General features: G+C 44.5%; 1 protein-coding gene and 1 non-coding gene across 2 annotated transcripts in view; both read right to left on the reverse strand.

Moving 5' to 3' along the window:
- LOC126091895 (RNA-binding protein fusilli-like) overlaps nt 1-25,279 on the reverse strand; it is a 1,039,987-nt gene that overhangs the window by 684,528 nt on the left and 330,180 nt on the right. The window lies entirely within an intron of this gene.
- On the reverse strand, nt 19,699-19,770 carry Trnat-cgu (transfer RNA threonine (anticodon CGU)). The gene has a single exon. It is a non-coding gene; the product is annotated as a tRNA-Thr (tRNA).

Raw genomic sequence — 25,279 nt, forward strand, 5'->3', positions numbered from 1 at the left:
TTGCCTTTCGCGGCCAAGTGCTTTACCATCGGAGCTACCGCCCCGTCCTCACAGCTTTACTTATGCCAGTATCTCGTCTCCTACCTTCAAAGGTCCCGAGTTCGAGTCTCGGTCCGGCACACAGTTTGAATCTGCCCGGAAGTTTCATATCAGCGCACACTCCGCTGCAGAGTGAAAATATCATTCTGCATTAGCTAATGTTAGACGTTGCTGAGCTTAGGTCATTTAAAAAGAGAGTAAATATTCAGAGAAACAAGTGACTGATCAATTGCTGCAGACGTGAACCAATTGCGTGTCAGATAACCTTCAAACAGACCATGGCGAAGAGTTTTATAATAGCTACTTCAAGATGGTTAATGAGGTAGTATGGTATACATCATTATTCAACGTTCTCCCAGTTGAAAGCAAGTATCATTGAACGTTTTAACAGAACGATAAAATCACGAACAGGGATGCATTTTAACCTTTCGTGGGCCTTGTAAACTGACTGAAGTTCTCACACAAATTACTGACCAGCATAACTGTGCGCCGGACAATAAAAATAAAACCATCTCATGTCGGTGATAAAGAGCTTCTAAACACCATATTGGGTCATACTGAAATGGTAGTACTGCGCAAACAGAAATTTAACTAATGTGATTCAATGTGTATTTCAAAATACAAGATTGCATTTGAGAAATCATATCTACGAAACTGGTCAATGGAGATAATTACAGTTTACAAAGGGCAACTAACAAACCGTAGAACTTACATTTTAAAATATAAGTAGTGAAATAGCTGGTAGTTTTTGTGCAGAAGAATTACAGAGAAGCAGTGAACCGAACACCTCTCTCATATAACGCGTCATAAGGTGAGATGGGATAAGGCCCTTGTTCAGTACCTTCCCTTCCATTCATCATACAACAGCTGGGTGCATGTCACTGATTTGCTATATAAGGAGGTGAGCAGACCTCAAACAGTGTCATAGTATAACATGCACGACAGGAAGTGAGTCACCAAGGGTAGTGGAATTCTCGACAAGTTACCTACAGAGCTGCATATCCCCACGTATAACTACTGTGGACCAGGAACGAAGCTTGAGGAACAACTCGTGCATGGTTACGAGGGAATCAACCTATTTCACAACAGACGACAACACAGTAGTGAGTAAATAGCAAAAAACATCTCCCAGGACGTCACGTTGCAGGTAAAATTTTAGTTGACAGCGATACGGAAATACCTGCAAGATGGGGTATCGATATTGGACAGCATATCGCCGCACTTTTAGTTGATAAAGCAACGCATGCAAAACTTAAGACTGGATTCGGGGTTAAATTTATACCGAGTTATGAACTCAGCTCATTGACCACTAAAGACAAAGAAGAAAAACCTGTTCGAAAAAAAATCATTTAGTTAGCATTGGTGGCCACTATCTACATCAGGTGGAATCCTTCCATTCATAGTTCTAGTACTGACAGGACGTTCAGCAACAGGTTGTATAGCGGGTGTCACAGCAGTATTCGCCGGAACAGTGAAAAGTGCGGAAAACTTATAGCACCAGCTTGACTAAGCGAAAAGACATATTGGATTCACAGAATCTGTGCTATTCAGAAAGGTCTACATTTAAAACTGCGGAGCTTAGATTGTTCATAATAAAAGCTACTACCGATACTGCCCGACAGACCACTTACAAATATCCTTAAATTCGTCAAAAGGTTCTCTGTTCCTACATCTCGTGGAGTGTTTATGTGATACACACTGCCTAAAGCTATTTAGAAAATTAATGAATGCAGAATTGTAAATTTAGATGTTGAGGGAAGATCCAGAACTCACTGCGTTTCATATGTTAACAGAAGAAAACGAAGTAGCAACTATTGCTTTGATTCTTTCTGGAACTTACAGGCACCATAAGAATTACATCACTGTATAATAACATTATTGTCGAATGAAATTTTCGCTCTACAGCGGAGTGTGCGCTGATATGAAACTTCCTGGCAAAGTAAAACTGTGTGTCGGACCGAGACTCGAACTCGGGACCTTTGCCTTTCGCGGGCAAGTGCTCTACCAACTGAGCTACCCAAGCACGACTCACGCGCCGTCCTCGCAGCTTTACTTCTGCCAGTACCTCGTCTCCTACCTTCCAAACTCCAAAGAAGCTCTCCTGTGAAACTTGTAGGACTTGCACTCCTGGAAGAAAGGATACAGAGTTCCGCAAGGTTCGCAGGAGAGCTTCTGTTTAGTTTGGAACGTAGGAGACGAGGTACTGGCGGAATTAAAGCTGTGAGGACGGGGCGTGAGGTCAGTTGTGAGCTCAGTTGCTAGAGCATTTGCCCGCGAAAGGAAAAGGTCCTGAGTTCGAGTCTCGGTCCGGCACACAGTTTTAATCTGCCAGGAAGTTTCAACATTATTGTCGGTGTCACAGTTTTATTGACTTTTTTACACCATATGTGTTTCAGCTTGCACCATTTTTAAATGATTTATAATAGAATGCGTATACATCACAAACATGTAATAACATCAAACAATAGTAAATACACCATGACAAGCGAATGAAATTAATACTTAACAAATATAAGGCACCCATTTCTTACGGATTAATAAATAGCAAAAATGAATCTGTCCGACATATACAGATACATAGTATCCTGCCAGCCTTAATGTCGTGAAATGTAAGTGCAAACTGACTGGAATGCACTCACAAAGCCTTAAGGAACAAATCCCACCACATGGCACTTAACGCATGATGGTTGTGATACATAATAGTTTGACATTAAAAAGTAATCAACATTTCGTGATCATTATGCAATACTGATTAACAAATGTTTGGGTTCAAATTTCTAATAATATAAATAAGTATATTGCTTTAAGCTAATGCTCTAAAATGTTAGAGCTGGACGTTTCAAACTAGATGGGGCTGTTGCATAACGATTTCTGTACTATTAATCAATACAGCATTTAAAATTTTTAAAAAGTTACAGATCGCATATAGTATGAGTACAATATACAGAAATTAAGGATAGAATACATGGGTACAAACATGGTTAAATTTAATCAATGTTGTATATCACACTGATGCTGCAAAAGACTAAGGGGTTCACATCATCTTTAAACCAATGGCCGTTCCGAAATTTTCTCATGCTCCGCTATTACTTTTACTCTGTGACTGGGTACCCAGGATGAAGTGAACAAATTGCATGGCCTGAGCACCATTGAACCCATTCAATCCAACCAGTGGGCTATGTCTCTGGTTGTCATTTGTAGGCCTACAGGGCACTTCGTTTGTATGGGGATTTTATGTCCACCATTATTACCCAACCGACAGTAGATTGCTATCCTATTCCCCACTCCAAAGAAATACTCGCTCGGATGGTGCGTATTAACTGTTTTTGGAAAGCTGATTTGGCAGAGGTACACCTGCACCTTCATTTGGATACTGCTTCTCAAAAGATTATGGTCATTAACACTCCCTTTACGTTATACCATTATATGTAGCTGCCACTAGGCAACCAAAGTGCTCCGGAATTTCCAGAGCTGTCTAAAACAGTTGATGCAAAGTGTTCTGTGCTGTGAAAACTATCTTTATGACATTATCGTCACAGGTTCATCATGGCAGGAACATCTCGCTAACCTCTCTATTATGTTCAGTAAAATCCAAGAGCCAGGTCTTAGGTGCATTCCTGCTCTAGTCGAAGCTTTTCAGATAGAAATCGAATTTTTTGTTCACCTTTTAAAGGACGGCATTAAACCCACGAAGCAACATGTTGTGGCTACTGACAACCTAACTAACTTCGGAACCTGAAGGAACTCCAATAGTTTCTGGGTAAAGGCAGTTATTATTCGAAATTTTTCCCCAAGACGTTGGGTATCATTCATCCGTTAATTAACTTGCGTAAAAAGGTGTTCCTTTCGTTTGGTCTGTGTACTGCAACAGACTGTTCACCTACATAAAATCGCTGCTAAAGTCATCAGCAAGCATTGGGGATATGACCACTGGACGTATGACTCATACGAAGGTCCTTGTGCAGTGTTTCGTCCACTGGCCTGATAAGATTGCTCGTGAGCACCAATAATGAGTAGAGCAGCAGGTGGGGACACCACCACAAACTTTTGTTCCATGGGCTACGCAGAGTCCCCAATTGGGCCCATTCTCATCGACTTTGTGGGCCCTTTCTGTAACTCTGTATGGTTGGTGGTGGACGACGAGCTGTCCAACCACTCAAATGTCACGTGTACACACTCCTCCATGAAGGAAGTGTCCGTTCGGACTCTCATCCAGGTACTCATAATCGACTGTTTACCTCAGATGAATTTCTCCGATAATGACCCACGATTCACTTCAGCACTGTTTCATGATTTCTGTGCCCAAAAATATATTACCTTCGCAAGACGCCTCAGGCAAAACTGTCTTGGCACCCACCTTCAGCTGGAGGCTTGGATGGGCACTGGTGATGGTGTGGGTGACGCACAGTTATTGAATATTCATTGTGGACACCAGCAGAGTGTCGCTCTCCTGCCATCACAACCAGCTGTGTCGTCAGTGGGACAACAACCTGCCGCTACCGGAGTCACAGCAGACAAGCCAGAATGTCCGCCTTAAAGAACTGTTCCATCCCACAGGCTATTTGCCATGAAGGTGCCTCCCATTGAAGCGCTGCTGGGTGGCGACGAAATCGAAATGCAGCTGCCAGCTGCCCCGGACTCTCAGTCGATGTCCTAACGGCAGCTACCTGGATACTGCCTTTCCGCAGGAGCAATCTGTGGCCCCTCCCCAGCAGTCGCTGCCACCGTCCCTCTCCACCACCGGCGCGTCTTCCACACCGCAGCCTCGTGCGGGGTCATTACCGCGCCCAGCTCGTCATCGTCCAGGCCACTTACCGCTCTATGCCCCACTAGCCTGGTGGCAGCCGACGGACCAGCCCCATGAGGCGCCCTTCAGATGTCCATGAGCCGACTGAGGTGAGCATCGTCACTCAGCAGTGGCCTACGCAACATCGCTGCCGTTGGGTCACCTGTGTGGACCTCGCGGTATCCATCAGTCTTACCAGGTTGGCCCTCTGCCTTCTTCAACTGACGCCTACAGGCCGGCTCAACAGAGGACGAAAAGCATATGGCAGGGCACCCAAGCATGCCGCCATCACGGCTGCAGAATTCGTATTCCATGCTGCCAGTAAGATATCGAAACGAGAGTATCTGGAGCAGGCACTCGCTGTCAGTGCCTCCACCAGCCGAGTGGTGTCAGCAGTATGCCACAAGTGACGCCTTCCTCTCTCTTGCCTCAGCCGTTCTCAGTGAAGATTCTGCTTACTCAGTAGGACGGTTCCATGACTTTGTTCTTCGGTTACCTACACCAGGTGCAGTTGCAGAGCCGGGTGGAGGGTCTGAATCAGAGGCTCAGACGGTTCTGCGACCGTGCTGGCTGCAGATTCCTTGGCTTGCGCCATCGGGTGGTGGGGTTTCGGGTTCCGCTGAATAGGTCAGGAGTTCACTACACTCAGCTGGCGGCTACACGGGTAGCGGAGGCTGTGTGGCGTGGACTGGGCGGTTTTTTTAGGTCAGAAGGCCTCGGGAAAGTACGGGGTGGGCTGCAATCTCAAAGGGTGCATGGCAAATACAAGACGTGCTTGGATCAAGGAACAGTCAGAATTGTAGTTGTAAATTGTTGTAGTTGTGTTGAGAAAGTCCCTGAGCTTCAAGCGCTAATAGAAAGCACAGAAGCTGAAATCGTTATAGGTACAGGAAGCTGGCTAAAGTCTGAAATAAGTTCTGCAGAAATATTTACGAAGTCTCAGACGGTGTTCAGGAAAGATAGATTAGGCAGAATTGGTGGTGGAGTGTTTGTGTCTGTCAGTAGTGGTTTATCTTGTAGTGAAGTCGAAGTAGATACTCCGTGCGAATTGGTATGGGTGGAGGTTATACTTAACAGCCGAACTAAGTTAATAATTGGCTCCTTCTACCGACCCCCAGACTCCGATCATATAGTTGCTGAACAGTTCAGACAAAATTTGAGTCTCGTAACAAATAAATACCCCACTCATATGGTTATGGTTGGTGGGGACTTCAACCTTCCCTCGATATGTTGGCAAAAATACTTGTTCAAAACCGGTGGTAGGCAGAAAACATCTTCCTAGATTGTCCTAAATCCTTTTTCCGAAAATTATTTCGAGCAGTTAGTCCACGAACCCACGCGAATTTTAAATGGTTGCGAAAACACACTTGACCTCTTAGCCACAAACAATCCAGAGATAATAGAGAGCATCATGACTGATACAGGGATTAGTGATCACAAGGTCGTTGTAGCTAGGCTCAATACCGTTTCTTCCAAATCCACCAGAAACAAACGCAAAATAATTTTATTTAAAAATGCGGATAAAGTGTCACTAGAAGCTTTCCTAAGACAGAATCTCCATTCCTTCCGAACTGACTATGCAAATGTAGACGATATGTGGCTCAAATTCAAAGATATAGTAGCAACAGCAACTGAGAGATTCATACCTCATAAATTGGTAAGAGATGGAACTGATCCCCCATGGTACACAAAACAGGTCCGAACGCTGTTGCAGAGGCAACTTTTAAAGCATGCGAAGTTCGGAAGAACGCGAAATCCCGAAGATTGGCTAAAATTTACAGACGCGCGAAATTTGGCACGGACTTCAATGCGAGATGCCTTTAATAGGTCCACAACGAAACATTGTCTCGAAATTTGGTAGAAAATCCGAAGAAATTCTGGTCGTATGTAAAGTACACAAGCGGCAAGACGCAGTCAATACCTTCGCTGCGCAGTGCCGATGGTACTGTTACCGACGATTGTGCCGCTAAAGCGGAGTTATTGAACGTAGTTTTCCGAAATTCCTTCACCAGGGAAGACGAATGGAATATTCCAGAATTTGAAACACGAACAGCTGCTAGCATCAGTTTCTTAGAAGTAGATACCTTAGGGATTGCGAAGCAACTCAAATCGCTTGATACTGGCAAGTCTTCAGGTCCAGATTGTATACCGATTAGGTTCCGTTCAGATTACGCTGATACAATAGCTCCCTACTTAGCAATCATATACAACCGCTCGCCCACCGATAGATCTGTACCTACGGGGTATCGTCTCAGTTGTGCAACTGGATTCGTGATTTCCTGTCAGGAAGGTCGCAGTTCGTAGTAATAGACGGCAAATCATCGAGTAAAACTGAAGTGATATCAGGTGTTCCCCAGGGAAGCGTCCTGGGACCTCTGCTGTTCCTGCTCTATATAAATGACCTGGATGACAATCTGAGCAGTTCTCTTGGATGATGCTGTAATTTACCGTCTAGTAAGGTCATCCGAAGACCAGCATCAGTTGCAAAGCGATATAGAAAAGATTGCTGTATGATATGGCAGGTGGCAGTTGACGCTAAATAACGATAAGTGTGAGGTGATCCACATGAGTTCCATAAGAAATCCGTTGGAATTCGATTACTCGATAAATAGTACAATTCTCAAGGCTGTCAATTCAACTAAGTACCTGGGTGTAAAAATTACGTACAACTTCAGTTGGAAAGACCACATAGATAATATTGTGGGGAAGGCGAGCCATGGTTGCGTTTCATTGGCAGGACACTTAGAAGATGCAACAAGTCCACTAAAGAGACGGCTTACACTACACTCGTTCGTCCTCTGTTAGAATATTGCTGCGCGGTGTGGGATCCTTACCAGGTGGGATTGACCGAGGACATCGAAAGGGTGCAAAAAAGGGCAGCTCGTTTTGTATTATTGCGTAATAGGGGGGAGAGTGTGGCAGATATGATACGAGAATTGAGATGGAAGTCATCAAAGCAAACACGTTTTTAGTCGCGGCGAGATCTATTTACGAAATTTCAGTCACCAACTTTCTTTTCCGAATGCGAAAATATTTTGTTGAGCCCAACCTACATAGGTAGAAATGATCATCAAAATAAAATAAGAGAAACCAGAGCTCGAACAGAAAGGTTTAGGTGTTCGTTTTTCCCGCGCCCTTTTCGGGAGTGGGATGGTAGGGAGATAGTATGATTGTGGTTCGACGAACCCTCTGCCAAGCACTTAAATGTGAATTGCAGAGTATCATGTAGATGTAGATGTACTGTTCCCACGTTCCTGTGTAACTCTGGTGCCTTGTCACCACTATTGTATTTCTTGTGTAATTGGTGTTTGTATTAAACACTGTCGACAATACAAACATCTTGTCCACTTTGTACTTCAATGGTACTAGCTTACTAACCTGTTAAAATAATGACAAGCCACAAGTGCAAGATAGCTGCATCACCATATGTCAGAAACAAATTTTAATTTGCTTATTATGATTTCATTACTAAACGAAGGTCCCTCGTCTTTTTACGCATATCCAAAAAAAAAAAAAAAAAAAAAAAAAGGTTTACCACTATGGTTAAATTTTTTGCATTCTCATTTTATCAATGACTTCTAGATCTCCCTGTTCTTACAAGCGACACACTTGTAACAGCTTAATGTTAACAGGCGACAGTAAGTAGTGCATACATTTCTTTACAACAGAATTCTACATTGCTCCTGCATGCTTATAGACGTGTGTTACTCGAGACTGTAACGCTTGGAAAAGTCTGGAGAAGTTCTTTATGCAGCAGCTGATGTTTTCTGTCTGATGCTGCTGCGGGTGCTGCTGCTGATGATGATAATCATTATGACGATGACCGGTCTCAGCGTTTTTGAATAATACAGTTGAGTATAAAAATAAGTGTATAAAACTCTAAAACATATACATTACAGATTACAAGAGTACATATATCTAAAAAAGTAAATAAATGAACGAATAAGCTTAAGATTTGAGGGGCCTCAATACACAGAAGTCTGAATGCAACGTGATTTATACAGAACCGTTAGCTGACAACGAGCGCATTCAAGAAGTTTGTAAAGAGGTAGTTTTTGCAAGTGAGTAACACAACTCGACTAAAGTCAACCTATGAAAGCAACACAACAAGCGATTTATGGGACTGAACTGCAGGCAAACAACACTATCGAACACAGAAACGTTTCAATATAGACAAGAAACGTTGGCAGACATCTCACCGTCAAATCACCATTTTGCACCAAAAAACCGCAAGTAAAACTGTAACAAAACGGTATAAGGGGGAAGTGTACACGACATTTCCGTCAGTGTCCTGATTTGGTGGCCGTTTCCACGCTAGAAGGGATACACGTTCGTCAGAGTCCCATCCGGAAGTACAGAAAAAAAGCGACAAATCTTTAACGGTGGATAAACTAAGATGTTAAGATAATTTCTCACATTGCATGTTAAGTCTGAGAGTTACACACAACTCAGTACCTCTGATACGTTCAAAATTACTTTTTATAACACTGTTGCTTAGATTCATTCACGATCTCAGTTTTCATCACCTGTATAAAAGTCCTTATTCTGTTCCCAATGTCATTTTCAGCTCATCACCGAATTTCAATTAATAAAAACATATATATACTTAAATGCTACCGACGTGTTATGTCAATATTGTCCGTAATGCGATTACCTGCCAACAGTCCGATTAATGATACTACACTCAGGTACATCCTGACACATTCTACAACTTCTTCATCTACATTTACATTCGTATTCTGTAGGCTACCGAACGGTGTGTGGCGGATCAGCCACAACATCACGACCACTTGATCAATATCATGTTGGTCCACTTTCAGAACGAAATACAGCACCAATTCTGCGTAACATGGATGCAGCTAGTATTGGTAGGTTTAGGAGCTGTGTGACGTCAGATGTCTACGGTCAAGTCATACAGTTCCCGTATATTACCGTCTGGTGATTTGTGCGTTTGGAGCTGGCGCCCGATGGCATCCCAGACGTGATCTACCGGGTTCAGATTAGGGGAATTTCATGACCAAAACAACAACGTAAGTCCATTACCACTCTTCTCAATCCACTGTAGCACGATTCTGGCCTTGTGACACGGACAGTTGTCCTGCTGGACGATACCACAACCGTCGGGGAAGACATCATTCATGAAGAGATGAAGCGCGGGGGTAGCCGTGCGGTCTTAGGCACCTTACATGGTTCGCGCAGCTCCCCCCCACCGCCCTCCGTCGGAGGCTCGAGTCCTCCCCCGGGCAATTGTGTGTGTGTGTGTGTGTGTGTGTGTGTGTGTGTGTGTGTTGTGTCCATAGCGTTAAGTTAGATTAAGTAGTATGTAAGCCGAGGGACCGATTACCTCAGTAGTTTGGTCCTACAGCAACTTACCACCACCATGAAGATATGCAGGTTGTCCGTAACATTGTTCACTTAGTCTACAGCTGTCATGGTGTCTCAGATTACTGCAATAGTTCTCATTTCCCAGGTGAATGTCTCGCATAGTATAATATTGCCCTCACAAAGCAATGTCCGTGGCGTGATGTGTTTGGACCAACCGCGTGCCTGGATGACATTGTATCCGGACACGACCATCGTCCTGTTGTAAAGATAAACATGATTCATCCGACAATGGGACAGGTTTCCGTTGATCCACGGTATAATATCGACGATCCCATGCTCACTTAAGTCGTAACTAACGAAGTCGTTGGGTCATCATGGGGACACATAGGGATATTCTGCTGCAGTGCAAAGTGGCATTCAATCTCGCCGTGGGCAGTGTTCACAATGTTTTGGAACGTCATTGTAGCGTGCCAGTATCATTCTCTACCCTTCCTATCCCATTCCCAGATGGCACATGAGAAAAAAGACTGTAAACAGCCTTCCACATTAGTGCGAATTTTTCTACTTTTAGTGTCGTAGAAGCTTTGGAACAGGGTTTCTTGGAATTTTGTGTGCAAGGTACTCCGTGAAACACAATGCCATTCTCGCAACGTCTCCGACCGCAGTTTGTTGAGTATTTCTGTCACATTGCCACGACGACTAAAAAATCTATCACGAATCGAAAAGCGCATGTTTGAATATTTTCTCTGTCAGCAGTTAATCCTACGTGGTAAGGATATTAGAGCAACGAATAACTCTTCCAATAAAAACAGAGTCATGGCATCCACCTTCCCCACGGATAAATTTCTGCGCCATTCCACCTTAAATATCTCGGGGCAAAAACTCCAACATAAACTCACTCCAGTGAGTCAGTGAATTATCGCCCATCGCATACTCAAACGATTTCGGATCCTCTTGTCTATTTAAGCACATTACATTACATTTATTTAAGTTCAGGGTCAGTTGACAAACTATACAAAGAGCACTGATTGTATGCAAGTCTCTCTGTATCACGTAACTCGTTTCTGACGATGTCACTTCCCGGTGAACAGCTTCATAACGTTGCCGACTTGGTCCGCCACGTTATTTACAATAAACACTTCCAGACACAAAACTGATGCGCCCAAAAGACATACTCGGATGTCAATATAACTTCGTACACCTACACGCCATCGGTGAGTACGTATATAATTAAAGCTGCAGTTCACTGTAACAGGTAGAACGGCCACGACAGTGCAACAATGTTGTTATCAGCCTGCTACAGTACGTAAGATGCGTGTCAGATGCTGTGCTATCACTGCGAATGACACGGAGACGGTGCTTATTCGAGGGAGACAGCGTTAGTTTGAAACGGGCTTCATTGTGGGTCTTCATTTGGCCGGCTGGTCTAATTGTCCTACACAAGGCGAAAAAAGTCATGAGACAGGGATATGTTGATGGCGGTAGTATCGTGCACAAAAAGTATAAAAAGGGCAGTACATTGTCGAGGCAGTCATTTGTACTCAGATGATTCATGTGAAAAGGTTTCCGCGGTGATTATGGCCGAGAATTAACCGACTTTGAACGCAGAATAGCAGTTGAAGCTAGACGCATGGCACATTCCATTTCAGAAATCGTTACGGAATTCAATATTCCAATATCCACAGTGTCAAGAACGCGCCAAAAGCCCCAAATTTCAGGTATTACACTAGCCACGGGCGACACAGTGGCCGACGGCCTCAGTTAACGACCGGAAGTGGCAGCGTTTGTGTAGAGTTGTCACTGCTAACAGACAAGCAACACTGCATGAAATAACCGCAGAAATCAATGTGGGACGTAAGACGAACGTGTCCCATAGGACAGTGCGGCGACATCTGGCGTTAACAGGCTATGGCTGCAGACAACCGACGCGAGGGCCTTTGCCATCAGCAGGACATCAGCTGCAGTGCCTCTTCCGAGTTCGTGACATATCGGTTGGACCCTAGACGACTGGCAAACTATGGCCTGGTCAAATGAGTACCGATCTGAGATGGTAAGACGGTAAGAGCTAAAGCAGCGATCGAGTGTGGCGCAGACGCCACAAAACAATGGTCCCAAGTTGTCAACAAGGCACTGTGCAAGCTGGTGGTGGTCCCATAATGGAACTGACTAGAAATGGTTATGTATGACAACTTGGGGACCATTGCAGCCATTCATGGACTTCACGTTCCCAAACAACGATGTCATGACACCGAGCCACAATTGTTTGAAGAACATTTTGGACAGTTCGAGCGAATGATTTGGCCACCCATATTGCCCAACATGAATCCCATCGAACATTTATGGGACTTTTCAGAGTTGTGGGGAATTCAGATGTGACAGCGACCCATTGTTTGCATGCATCTGAGTGTGAGGGCAGGAGTACTTGCCAACAATGTCCTGGTCGACCATTTCTGACCACCACAAGGGAGGATAGCTGTATTATACTCCAAGCACATCTGAAGCTCTTCACATCTGTGTCGCAACTCAGCAACAAGTAATCGACTCCCTGAACATTCTCTTGTCATCTCGCAACACTAGTGGCAGCCGAACTAGGAAATTACCGTTGTATGTATAGACTGCCTTTTACATCAAAACATGAACGACTCCATTTGGAGTGATACTGTGATTAGGAAACATGGGCTGCAGATGAATGGCGTCACGCTGTGTTCAGCAATGAATCGTGGTTCTGCAGTAGCCTGAATGACCATCGTTGGCGAGTACAGTGGCGACCTGGGAAGAGGTCCCATTCTTCCGATATTATGGAGAGGCATGGTGGCGTTACTCCTGACGTCATGGTGTGGGGAACCATGGGGCGTGACTTCAGGCCACGGCTGGGGAACTCGGGCGGCACAACGGTACGTCACGCAAATCCTGCGTCCTCATTTGTTACCTCTCGTGCGACATTATAGTGGTACCATGTTTCAACGGCACAGTGCTCCTCCTCACACGGAACATGTCTCTATGAACTGTCTTCGTGATGCTGAGGTACTCCGCATCTAGTAAGGACCCCATATCTGTCCCCAACAGAACATACGGGCGACCAGTGGCCAGGAGATCAGGGATCAGTGACAGCATTGTGGGGCAGCTTACCTCAGGAGAGGATACAACGGCTTTATGACACACTTCCCAACCAAATCAGTGCATCCAACCAGGCCATTGCGGGCGCTATATCATACTGACAAATGGGCTCATACTGCCTACTTCTTCGTCAGTTTGACCCGATTTTGTATTCACTGCAATTACATCACACACATTCTCAACCAGAAAAGTTTCATTTCGTTTCCGCCTCCCCTTGTAGGTACTTCAAGTTTTTTTTAGGCGCTCTACAGCGCGGCTATGTCACGATACGCTTCCTTCGATACGATGCCTATCCATTAAAAACGACATACTGACTTCTGTCAGCAAGGAAAGCTTCATTCGAATATTCCGGTATGGACTTATTACAATTACTAGGCGACAATGTGAGACTGTATCGTAGATTAAACCTGATCCTTCTGCATCATACTCAGTCAATTCCCTCAGTTTCCTGACTCTACCCGAAGACATGTTACGACGTCGACGTATTTTTCTTGCTCTATACAACTTCGAGTGCACAACCAGGAATCACATAGTCCCCTTAGGGTGCAGGACGAGTTTCCTACTGAAATATGTTTCCACCAACCTTGAACAAATACTGTTAATCTCGAAGAAAAAGAAATGTGGCAAGCCTTTCAAATTTTTTGAGACCCTTTGAGAAGGTGGAAAAAAATGGAAATGAGCATGTGGTATCGTTGGCTGGGAGGTCCCGTGCGGGGAAGTTCGGCCGCCACCGCCAAGTGGAAGTCTTATTTCAGTCGACGCCACATTGGGCGACTAGCGCGCCGGTGATGACAACACAACACCCAGTCCCCGAGCGGAGAAAATTTCCTGGAATCGAACCCGGGGCCCGCGTGTATGGGAGGCGAGCACGCTACCACCCAGTTAAGCAGACGGACTTGAGAGGGTGGACATTAGTACCGAGAAGATGGAAGTTACTCTATCGTGAAGCCTATGATGGGGTAGAATCCTCCCCCAGCAGAAAATAACGACTCTGGTAAAGCGCGAAAGCGTTTTGCTTGATCGTCATATGTCGTGAGTGCTTGACGTAAAAATATTACGTGTGGTGGCTTTCACAAACCGGAAGTCGGCAATTACTGCGTTGACAACGCCGTAGGCCTATAATCTCGGCGTCGGGTGGTCACTAACGACTTTGTGGCACATCGGTAACCCGTATTCGAGCAAAATTATCACTAGCACTCTGAAAGAAAGATATATCTCTGAAATTCTGTTGTATTCCAAGTATAATAGCCTCCTAATCATTTCGGAACACTTTCTAACCTTGCACTAGCAATGGAAATAACATACCTGCACGATATGCACAGTACCACGGGCTTACTAAACGTGCCGATGTTACAGGGTGAAAAGGTAAAGAATCATACGGGAACATGTATCAAGACACAGTAAAAGGGAAGAATTATACACAAAGAAAAATGCAAACGTCGTGCGGAGAGGAAGGATGATTATAATCAACTTTCCCTACTGAAATGTCTATATCGGAAAATCAGGTTATCACGCGAACATAAAACTCAGACTCAATAGTGCTGAATAGATGGTGAAAAGCAATAACGAGCAAACAATAGGAACTATTTTTACAAAAAGTAACTATATCATAAAATGGACTGATTTTCAAAACCACAAATCGGAAGAATTACAAAGGATGATTGGAAGGTACATTGAATGGTGTGGCGCAGTGGTTCAGACGCTGAAATCGCGAACAAAAGGAACGGATTTCGATTTTCCATCCTGCCCTACTGATTTGATTTTTCTGCAGTTTCCTTCTGTGATTAAGGCTACCGCCATGATTCGTTGAAAGTTACACGAAACATTTCATTTACCATCCTTGCACTATCCCGTAGCCTCTTCCTTGACGGGACACTAGAGCCTTATCCGAAAGGCCATCTCAATGTCGACCTGAAAGTGCAGGATAGCGTGCTACACGAAGTACCTACGTGATTATATCTTATACCTCTCTCTTGAAATGCTATGCAACGAGGTGCATTTAGGCGAACGTTAATATGGTAAAGTCTGCCGTAAAGACAGACCTACAGGAAGAAATCATGAGGACTGGAGTGGTATAATAAGTGAGGAAAGCATCTGTCTAGTATCTGTGAACAATACTATCTTTACTACAAGGGTGACGGAAAAGCTGATAAACTGGACGATCGATGCAGTGTCGAGCTGCAACTTGCTTTGAAGCACTTGTCACCAACGCATCTTCCTTCTGGTGAAGTATATGGTAGCAATGACGGCCAAAAATTCGAATGGCTTTCAACTAATACGCTGCAGAGAGACTAGGTTTAAGTATGGCGTCAAGACGATGTTTATCAATATCTTTAGAGACGGAGAAATATGACTGGTATTTCGACATCAGTCTTGTTGAAAGAATCATCCCAAAATTCGCACTAAAAGACATAGAGAAGCAACGAAGAAACCTAAATTAGCATGTTCGGAGATTTTATAGCCACTGCTCCTAACATTGCATTCAGTGTCTTAACTACTGTCACCACGTTAGGGTGGAGGAGTGGTAATTAATAGAGTGATTTAATATGTTTCAAAATATCACAAATCTCTCTCTCTCTCTCTCTCTCTCTCTCTGTGTGTGTGTGTGTGTGCGTGTGTGTGTATGTCCCAAATGCACGTTCATGCACATACGCCCGCGTAAGATCTTATCTACACTTCTCTGCAAAACTTAAGACGAGATAGATGAAACAACATAACATACTAAGAACCCTGTGAAAATGAATGAAAGTGCAGGAGCATGTTGCCAGAGGTATCCCAGTCGTGCACAGAAAGTTGGACGTCAGACTGCGTCAGGTCAAAGTTGGGCTGCGCCCCCCCCCCCCTCCCCCCCCCCCACACCAACAGGAGGCAGTTGAAGGAATGGGAAAAGATAGTGAGCATCAACAAACGAGCAGCTACGGTAGTGTTGATCTTATCTTCACTACAGCACGGCCCGGACACAACATGCGGATGACTTAACACAGGAAAGAAACACGGGAAACTGGAAGAAGGATAAAGCGTGAAAAGTGACTCATCCGTTTTGCAACCTGCACCACGCAAGTAACGAGCAGCCCTTAGTGGCTCGCCATCACAGTTTTCTTTATCTTTAATATTTTTGTGACTAATGCCCTTTGGGCATATTTATTATTTTATAAAAGACATATAAGTACTGCCAGTCTTTCACGACGATTCCGTACTTATACTCTATCATACGTTTTTAGTTATAATTCTGTGACCATGTTATAGAATATATACCATTCTGAGGAAGACACCCCTAGCAGTGTCGAAACGAGGTTAATTTGTTAAAAAGAGTGACCGAGGGCTGATTTCCTTCACTTGTGACATGTAAGTGAATCAGTTGATGCAGTTTACTTTGCTCTGTTCACATTTCTCAGTAAATTGATCTACAATGTTGCCTTCCGCTACGCTCGTAAGGACCTGTAGGTCACTCGTCGAGCCAGTACATATGAGTATTTGAGGACTTTGTTAACTTTTAAATCGACGGCAGATTCCATATTTCTAGATTTCCGAAAATAATTCTAGATGGTATCCCACTGCAGATTCTTAACAAAGATATAAGCATACCGAATAGGTTCCCAGACGTGAGAGTGGATCAAAGCCTTCTTACATAATAGAACCTAGTATGTTGTCCTCGACGGCGAGTATTCATCAGAGACAAGAGTATCGTGAGTGCCCCAGGCTGTTGTTCCCTATATACATAAATAATTTTGCGGATGGGGTGGACAGAAATCTGCAGTTGTTTGCTGATGATACTGTGGTGTACGGTCAGGCATCGAAGTTGAGTGACTGTAGGAAAATACGAGATGACCTAGACAAAATTTCTAGTTGGTGTCATGAATGGCAGCTAGCTCTAAATGCAGAAAAATTTAAGTTAATGCAGACGAGTAGGAAAAAACAACCTGTAATGTTCAGATACGGCATTAGTAATGTCCTGCTTGACACAGTGATGTCGTTTAAATATGTGGGCGTAACGCAGGAAAGCGGTAGGAAATGGAACGAGCATGTGAAGATTTCGTAGGGAAGGCGAATGGTCGACTTTGGTTTATTGAGAATTTTAGGAAAGTATGGTTTATCATTAAACGAGACTGCGTGTAGAACACTACTACGACCCAATCTCGAGTACCGTCCGAGTGTCTGGGATCACTACCTGGCTGGATTAAAGGAATATGTCGAATCAAATCATAAGCGGGCTGCTAGATTTGTTACCGGTAGGTTCGAACACTGATGCTTCGGGAACTGGAACGTGAATCCCTAGAGGAAAGACGACGTACCTTTCGAGTGAAAGTGAGAAAATTTAGAAAACCGGCGTTTGAATCTGAGTGCAGGACGATCCTACTGCTGCCAACATAAATTTCGCGTAACGACCACGATGACAAGATACGAGAAATTAGGTTCAAATCAAATGGCTCTAAGCACTATGGGACTTAACATCTATGGTCATCAGTCCCCTAGAACTTAGAACTACTTAAACCTAACTAACCTAAGGACAGCACACAACACCCAGTCATCACGAGGCAGAGAAAATCCCTGACCCCGCCGGGAATCGAATCCGGGAACCCGTGCGTGGGAGAGAAATTAGGGCTCATACGGAGATATACAGATGGCCGTCTTTTTCTCGCTGTTCCTACGAGTGGAACAGGAACGGAAACGACTAGTAGCTGTACAGCGTACACTCCGCCACGCACCGTTCGGTGGCTTCGAGGTCTGTATATAGATGTATTTGTAGACGGCATAGAAAAGCGCTTGATGAATGACAATCACCTCAGCAGTTAATCTGGCGTATCTGAAGGTAACAGAAAGGGCTGATCCCGTCTCGTCTGGTTATATTTCGTAACGGTGAGTGGCAACACGTGTTACAATCTGCCTAGTGCTACAGAGCCTGTGATTATATGCTGCAAGAGAGCCGTGTCTCCGAGTTCCTTACGTGTGCGATCTATTGCGACTGCTTGCTGGTGTTAATGATAGTACTGGTGCAAACTCTAGGTTCACGTCGAGATTCGAAAGCCAGACACCTTGCCCCTAAGCAGGCAGTCGGCAGGTTTCATGCAGCAGGTCCAGCATAACATGCATAAAGCATCGCGGGGACCGAAGAAAATTGCACACAATGGCGGCGGTTCGGTCATTAATAAGGGCGTCGTCGCGGAACTCGGGACGGAGCCGAGCTGTTCGGCGGGGCGAACTGGTCCAGCCCAGGCGGACTGGAGCTGGCTGTGGCTGGAGCGGCGCTGGAGCCGGACCCGTGCAAACGGGTTGGACCGGTGCGGGTCAGTGGCCACGGCGACGACAGCGGCGGGCCGCGGCGCGGCTACGCTACACTACACTCTACGCACACACTCAACTAGTGTAGCTGCTCTACGCCGCGTAACGAAAAGGCTCTGCGTACCGGCAACCTCCAATCAACAATATGCACCTGTTCTTGCTGTCTGTAAAATAACTTTCATTAGGTTGTAAACAAAACTCTGGAGTAATTGAGTAAATGTATTAAAAAAATATCAAAACTGCATTGACGTGATAAAAGTCATTGGATACCTCCTAATATTATCGTGTCGGATCTCCTTTTGCCCGGCATAATGCAATAAATCGACGTGGTATGGACTTAACAAGTCGTTAGAAGTTACCTGCAGAATTACTGAACCGAGAGAGGTGGTGCAGTGGTTAGCACATTGGACACGCATTCGGAAGGACGACAGTTCAAACCCGTCTCCGGCCATTCTGATTTAGGTTTTCCGTGCTTTCCTTAAATCGTTTCAGGCAAATGCCGAGATGGTTCCTTTGAAAGGGCACGGCTGACTTCCTTCCCCCATCCCTCCCGATTCCGAGCTTGTGCTCCGTCCCTAATGACCACGTTGTCGACGGGACGTTAAACGCTTATCTCCTCCTCCTCCAGAATTATTGACACATGCTGCTTCTATAGCTGTCCATAATTGCGGAAGTGTTGCCGGGACAGGATTCTGTGCACGAACTGACCTCTCAGTTATGTCCCATAAATTTTCGATGGGATTCACGTCGGGCCACTCTAGGTAGCCAAATCATGCGCTCAAATAGTTCACAATGTTCTTCAAATCAATCGCGAACAATTGTGGCCTGGTGCCATGGCGTATTGTCATCCACAAAAATCCCATCGTTGTTTTGGAACATGAGGTCCATAACATATTACATCCCCTGGTCACCAACAGGCCCGAACGTTTCGACTCAGTGTAGAACAGGGAATCAATGATCATAAGACCGTTACGACATCATTCAATGCGGCTGTAAATAAAAATATAAAGAAAGTTATGAAGATATTTCTGGATAGCAAGAACGTGAAGAAACGTATTTCAGATTCAAATGAAAGTGTATGGCTCCAGAGACCTTTTCAATTCTCAGACATCTGCGTTGTATGTATGCATATTGAAGTGACTGAAAATTTATACCAAGGCTGGAGTTCGAACCCAGGTCTCGTGTTCACGAGGCACATGCGCTAACCACTACGCCACCCTGGCACAGTGCGTTTGCGTAACTGCACAGTCTGACCTATCATGCCTCCCTCCTCAAACCTAATTCCCATTCACGACTGAGGAGGGACGCGTTTTACGGTAGAGCATACAGTTATGCAAAGTCACTGTGCCGGCTTGGAATAGTGGTTAGTGCATCTACCTAGTGAGCAAGAGACCCGAGTTTGAATCCCAGTCTTGGTACAAATTTTCATTCGTCGCCTCGTTCTGAATATATACATCACAGACGTCTGAGACACGAAAGGGTCTCTGGAACAATATAGTTTCATTTGAATAAAGCACCTACGTCAGGATTTCAGGCAGGATCCCTCATTTCATTCAGTGGTGAGGTGCTATTCCAATACAGTTGGACAGCCTCTGCAATGCTGTTTGAGTTTAGTGGGAAATACTAAGTGGGCTGAGGCGTGAACGGGAATTTGGATTCAGGAGGGTGGCGTTCTAGGGTAGTCTGTGTAGTTGCGCAAAGAAATTCTCTTCGCCAGCACTGACACTGTTGATCACCAACAGAAAAAGCTCAAGAGCATTGTAAAACACACCTCAGACAGACAGGTGCAGACTAAAGTTTTGAGGACCGTGAAAGACCCACGCCTTAGAAAGCCGCAACGGAAGTAAACAGAGCTTCGCTGCAAATTTAAACGTAGCCGAAACACCGAACGATGCGAAAATTAGTGTAACGAGAGCCAAGAGCGAAGTTTTCAACCAACTACAAAGTAATATCCTGGCTACAGACTTGACACAAAATCCTAAGAAGTTCTCTCTTATGTTAAATCAGTAAATGGACTGAAGCTATCTGTTCAGACACTTTGTGACCATAATGGTATCGAAATGGAGGACGACACAGAGAATCCGAAATATTAAAGGTATTTTTCCAAAACGGTTTTACTGACGATGATCGCGTTGTAGTTCTTCCTTTGAATCGTTATACGGTCGTCAAATTGACAGGTACCGAAATAAGTACCCAAGAGACAGAAAAGCAACTGAAATTACTTATCATAGGAAAGACAGGATACCAATTCGATTCTACACAGAGTATCCAAAAGAACTTGTACTTCTTCTTGCATCAGCGTCCGTAGCCCGCGGGAGGAGTGATCTTAATGGTTTGAAAACAGCGCAGGTCGTTCTGATTTTCAAGAAGGTTCGTCCAACCGACCCACAAAACTACACGCCCTCATCTCTGACGTAGGTCTATTGTATAATGCTGGAACATTTTTCATATTCGCGTATTATGATCCCAAGCCGTAAATGCTCTCCGTAGGAGTCACCATGGGATCACAAAATGAAACGCAGCTCGCATTGTTTGTTCACAAGACACAGAAGGAATTAATATAGGCGCCCAGATTGATGACGTATCTCTTGACTTGCAGAAAGCGTTCGACACATTTCCAAGCTGCCGCTGATGAACGAAATACGAGCATAAGGAATATCAGACTATCTGCGTGACTGAAAAGTTTCTAGCAAACAGAACATAGCACGTCATTCTCAAAGGACAGGAATCTTCAGACATAAAAGTAACTTCGGGAGTACCCCAAGGGAGTGTTATTGGACCACTATTTTTCGCAGTATACACCTAAGACATCGGATACTGGAATCTTAGTGACTGGGATAGAACTGTCTTCAGTTATGAGTCCCGCTTCGAACTGAGCCCCAGTGACCAGTGAAGAAGTGTCTGGAGACGTTCCGAACAGCAGCGGGATAACAACCTAACTGCCGCCGGCCATACGGACCGAATAACCACGTGTGATGCTCTGGGGTGTAATTTCTTTTCATAGTAGGACCCCTTTGGTTGGCATCTGCGGCACCCTTACAGCACGGCGGTACGTCGGCTATATTCTACGCCCCGTTTTGTTGCTCTTCAGTGCAAGCCGCCTTGAGCTTACATTTCAGCAAGATGACGCCCGCCCACACACAGCGCGAGTTTCTACTGCTTGTCTTCGTGCTTGCCAAACGCTACTATGGCCAAATTTGAACGATCTAACGTGCCAACTGGACAGAAAGTGCCGCGACATCCCTCAGGAGCCCACCTGACAACTCTATCAATCAGTGCCAAACCGAGAAACTGCAGGCATAACGGCCAGAGATGGACCCACCCATTACTGACTTGCTCAATTAGTGAAGCGCTTTCTCTTCACTAAATCATCCAGTTTGTTCCGAAATTGTAATTACTTGTTTGTAGGTACGTGTACTAGTACATCACATCCACCAATTTCCGTCCCATTCTAATAACTCCTTCGTAGTGCGTTGCTTTCCTTTTTTTTGTCTTTTTTTTCATTGAGTGTATGTAAATGACCAAGTGGATTACGTCGAAAGTACCATAGACTTTTTGGCGAATGATGCTATTGTATACACAGAATTCAAAACGCTAGAAAATTGTAGTAAAATGCAGCAAGACCTGGACAGGATCGATGTTTGTTACAGGGAATGGCAGCTGACCCTCAACACAAACAAATGTAATCTATCGCATATAACAAGCACAAACAGCCGTTAATGTACGATTACACGATTTCATACATCCAGTAAATATTTGGTGGTCTGCGTACGGAGCGATTTAGGCCGGCCGTGGTGGCCGAGCGGTTATAGGCGCTTCAGTCGGGAGCACCGCCACTGCTACGGTCGCGGATTCCAATCCTGCCTCGGGCATGGATGTGTGTGAAGTCCTTAGTTTAGTTAGGTTTAAGTAGTTCTACGTTCTAAGGCACTGATGACCTCAGATGGTAAGTCCCATAGTGCTCAGAGCCATTTCAACCATTTGAATGGAGCGATTTTAAGTGGAATGACCACACAAACCTAAGGCAGATGTCAGACCGAGATTTACTGAAAGAATGCACAGGAATCACTACGAAGGAGCGGGCTTAGCAAACCCTCGTTCTGCCGTATCTTAATTGAGACCCGTGCCATATACGATTGGCAGAGGAAATAGAGAAGGCATAAAGAAAGCAGCGCGTTTTTTCACACGTTAGTTTCATAACTGTCTAGGCGTCACGAAAATGCTGATAAAGCTTCACTGGCAGACTTTAGGAGAAAGAATTGGACATCAGGGTATGGTCTACTGTTAAACTTCCGAGAGCATACATTCTTAGAAGAGTGAAGCAATATGATGCTTCCTCCCACGTGTATCTCGTGGGGAGACCATGAACATATAATCAGAGAGATTCGAGCTTACACGGAGGTTTACCAACAAGATTCTTCCACCGCACTGTCGCGGCTGAAGCAGGAAAACGGGCAAAATGACAATGGTATAGAAAGTACCCTCCGCCACAACACACACTGTGTGTGGCTTGCGGTGTAGAGATGCAGATCCAGCCATTTATAATATCTCTTAACGAGTTGAAAAATTCCTTCTGCACATAACTGCCGCCTGGTATTGCTGCCGCTTCGGACAGCATCTTGAAGTTTTTCGCCGGCGTCAGAGAGCTTTGGAAGTCAAGCCTGGGCTATATACAGACCAAATGCTCAGAAGTGCTCGCGTCCTCACATTCTCATGAAAAAACACGACACCGATAGTTGCGAAACACACTGTTCGTTTAGAAAGGCTCATCTCAGCTTCATTACTACCTTACACTGCATTTCTGAGCTGTTCTTTCACGTTCATAAAATCTACGAATAAAATTTCTTTACTGTCTGAAAAAACCGGTAGGGATGGATTTTTTGATTTGCTGGGTGAGGCGATAGGACCACACATCACTGACTCTGTTTTGTAGGTCTCCAGTGTCTTCAGCAAGTTGCAATCTGGCTGTAGTCGTGTTGCTATTTGTTTTCCCTACTTCCTCATGTATCCCACACTTAATGTTACACAGTTTCAGAACCGTCTTTTTCGTACGTTACATTGTTTACTATCCTTCTTGAAACTCAACAGCGTGCAACACTGCTTGCAACAGATTAAAAACAATAAGAATGGGAAGAAAGGGTACTTTGAGCATGAGAAATAGGTTTGGATAATTGAGAGCGGTCTAGTTTGCGTATCTATAGTTCATCAATAAATTTTTAACCACACATCGGAACAAAAGTTACTAGCTGACAAATCTGGCAGTGTCGGGGTATTAATTTTGCTAATTTTCTATTAGAAATAAGAACAAAAAATGAACTGTGTTTGTAGTATAATATCGAAAAAATTTCGTTTCCACGAATTTCGCGAAAGATCCTTTGAAATTATGAAACAGTCGTACAAAGATTGCGGAGAGCTTCTGTACGCTGGGCGCAGCTGCTTCGCGTGTCTACAACGTCGCTATTACAATGAGATTTTCACTCTGCAGCGGAGTGTGCGCTGATATGAAACTTCCTGGTAGATTAAAACTGTGTGCCGGACCGAGACTCGAACACGGGACCTTTGCCTTTCGCAGGCAAGTGCTCTACCACTGGAAGGTAGGAGACGATGTACTGGCGGAAGTAAAGCTGTGAGGATGGGTCGTGAGTCGTACTTGGGTAGCTCATTGGGAGAGTACTTGCCCGCGAAAGGCAAAGGTCCCGAGTTCGAGTCTCGGTCCGGCACACAGTTTTAATCTGCCAGGAAATTTCAACGTCGCTATTGTTTTCGCCTACAGCCGTTTGCCGTGTCGCAGTTGAAAGCTGTCAAAAGCGTTGCCACGTGTCAGGGTGTTCCGTAAGTTGACTCCATTGTAGGAGTGTCTTAGTGGTAAAGAATAGGTGTATTAAAACTTCATGCATGATGCAACATTTTTTCACGCATCTCAGTATTTATGACGTCACATCTCTTGAATTACGTGTCGTACAATGATATATTCGTGACGTAGATTCAGTGGCATATATGGATACTGTCTGCGAAATACGTTGAGAATAAAATTAGAAGCAAAGAAGTAATAAATTTAAACGTCATACTGTTGCGGCAGTTTTTCACGCATCTCATAGTTTATGTCGTCATATCTCCTGAACTGTGTTGGGCAAGTGGTTCTTACCTCCACAACGATTATTACTTAACAATAAGAGTTATGTGTACCAAGTCTGGTTGAAATCGGTACAGTGGTTTAGGAGGCGTTGTGGAACATACACAGATATATACAAACATCCATTTTTATAGTATGTACGGATATAATAAAAACAAGCTTCAAAATTGCCGTTAAACGTTATGCAGTGATTGAAGGACCTATCTTCCATTATTCAGGAACATTTACAAAAATCGGTATGCTTAGAAAACGTTTTTTAACTAGGAACCCAGTTAACGGCAGTCTGTGAAACAATTAGTGAAGGAGGTGACACGCGCGCGCTTCGCTGAAAAGTGATAGAGATCTACAATGATAGTTACCTTGATCTTGGTGGAATTCAGAGGAACACACAGCTGGGGGACTAAGGGTCTGCTTTAAGGGAACGGATCCAAATATGGACAGTTTCATATCTTTTACTTATAATAGGAATTGCAAAGAGAGTGGTTGAGCGTGACTGAACAGCACAGCCAGATAAAAACACAAATAAAGGGTGGAATGTTTAACCTATCGTCACCGACAATACCAGTGGGAGAGGAGGACGGAGAATTTTGGGCTTTTGA

The sequence above is a fragment of the Schistocerca cancellata genome, chromosome 7 (genome assembly GCF_023864275.1).
Source record: "Schistocerca cancellata isolate TAMUIC-IGC-003103 chromosome 7, iqSchCanc2.1, whole genome shotgun sequence".
NCBI classification, from domain to species: Eukaryota; Metazoa; Arthropoda; class Insecta; order Orthoptera; family Acrididae; genus Schistocerca; species Schistocerca cancellata.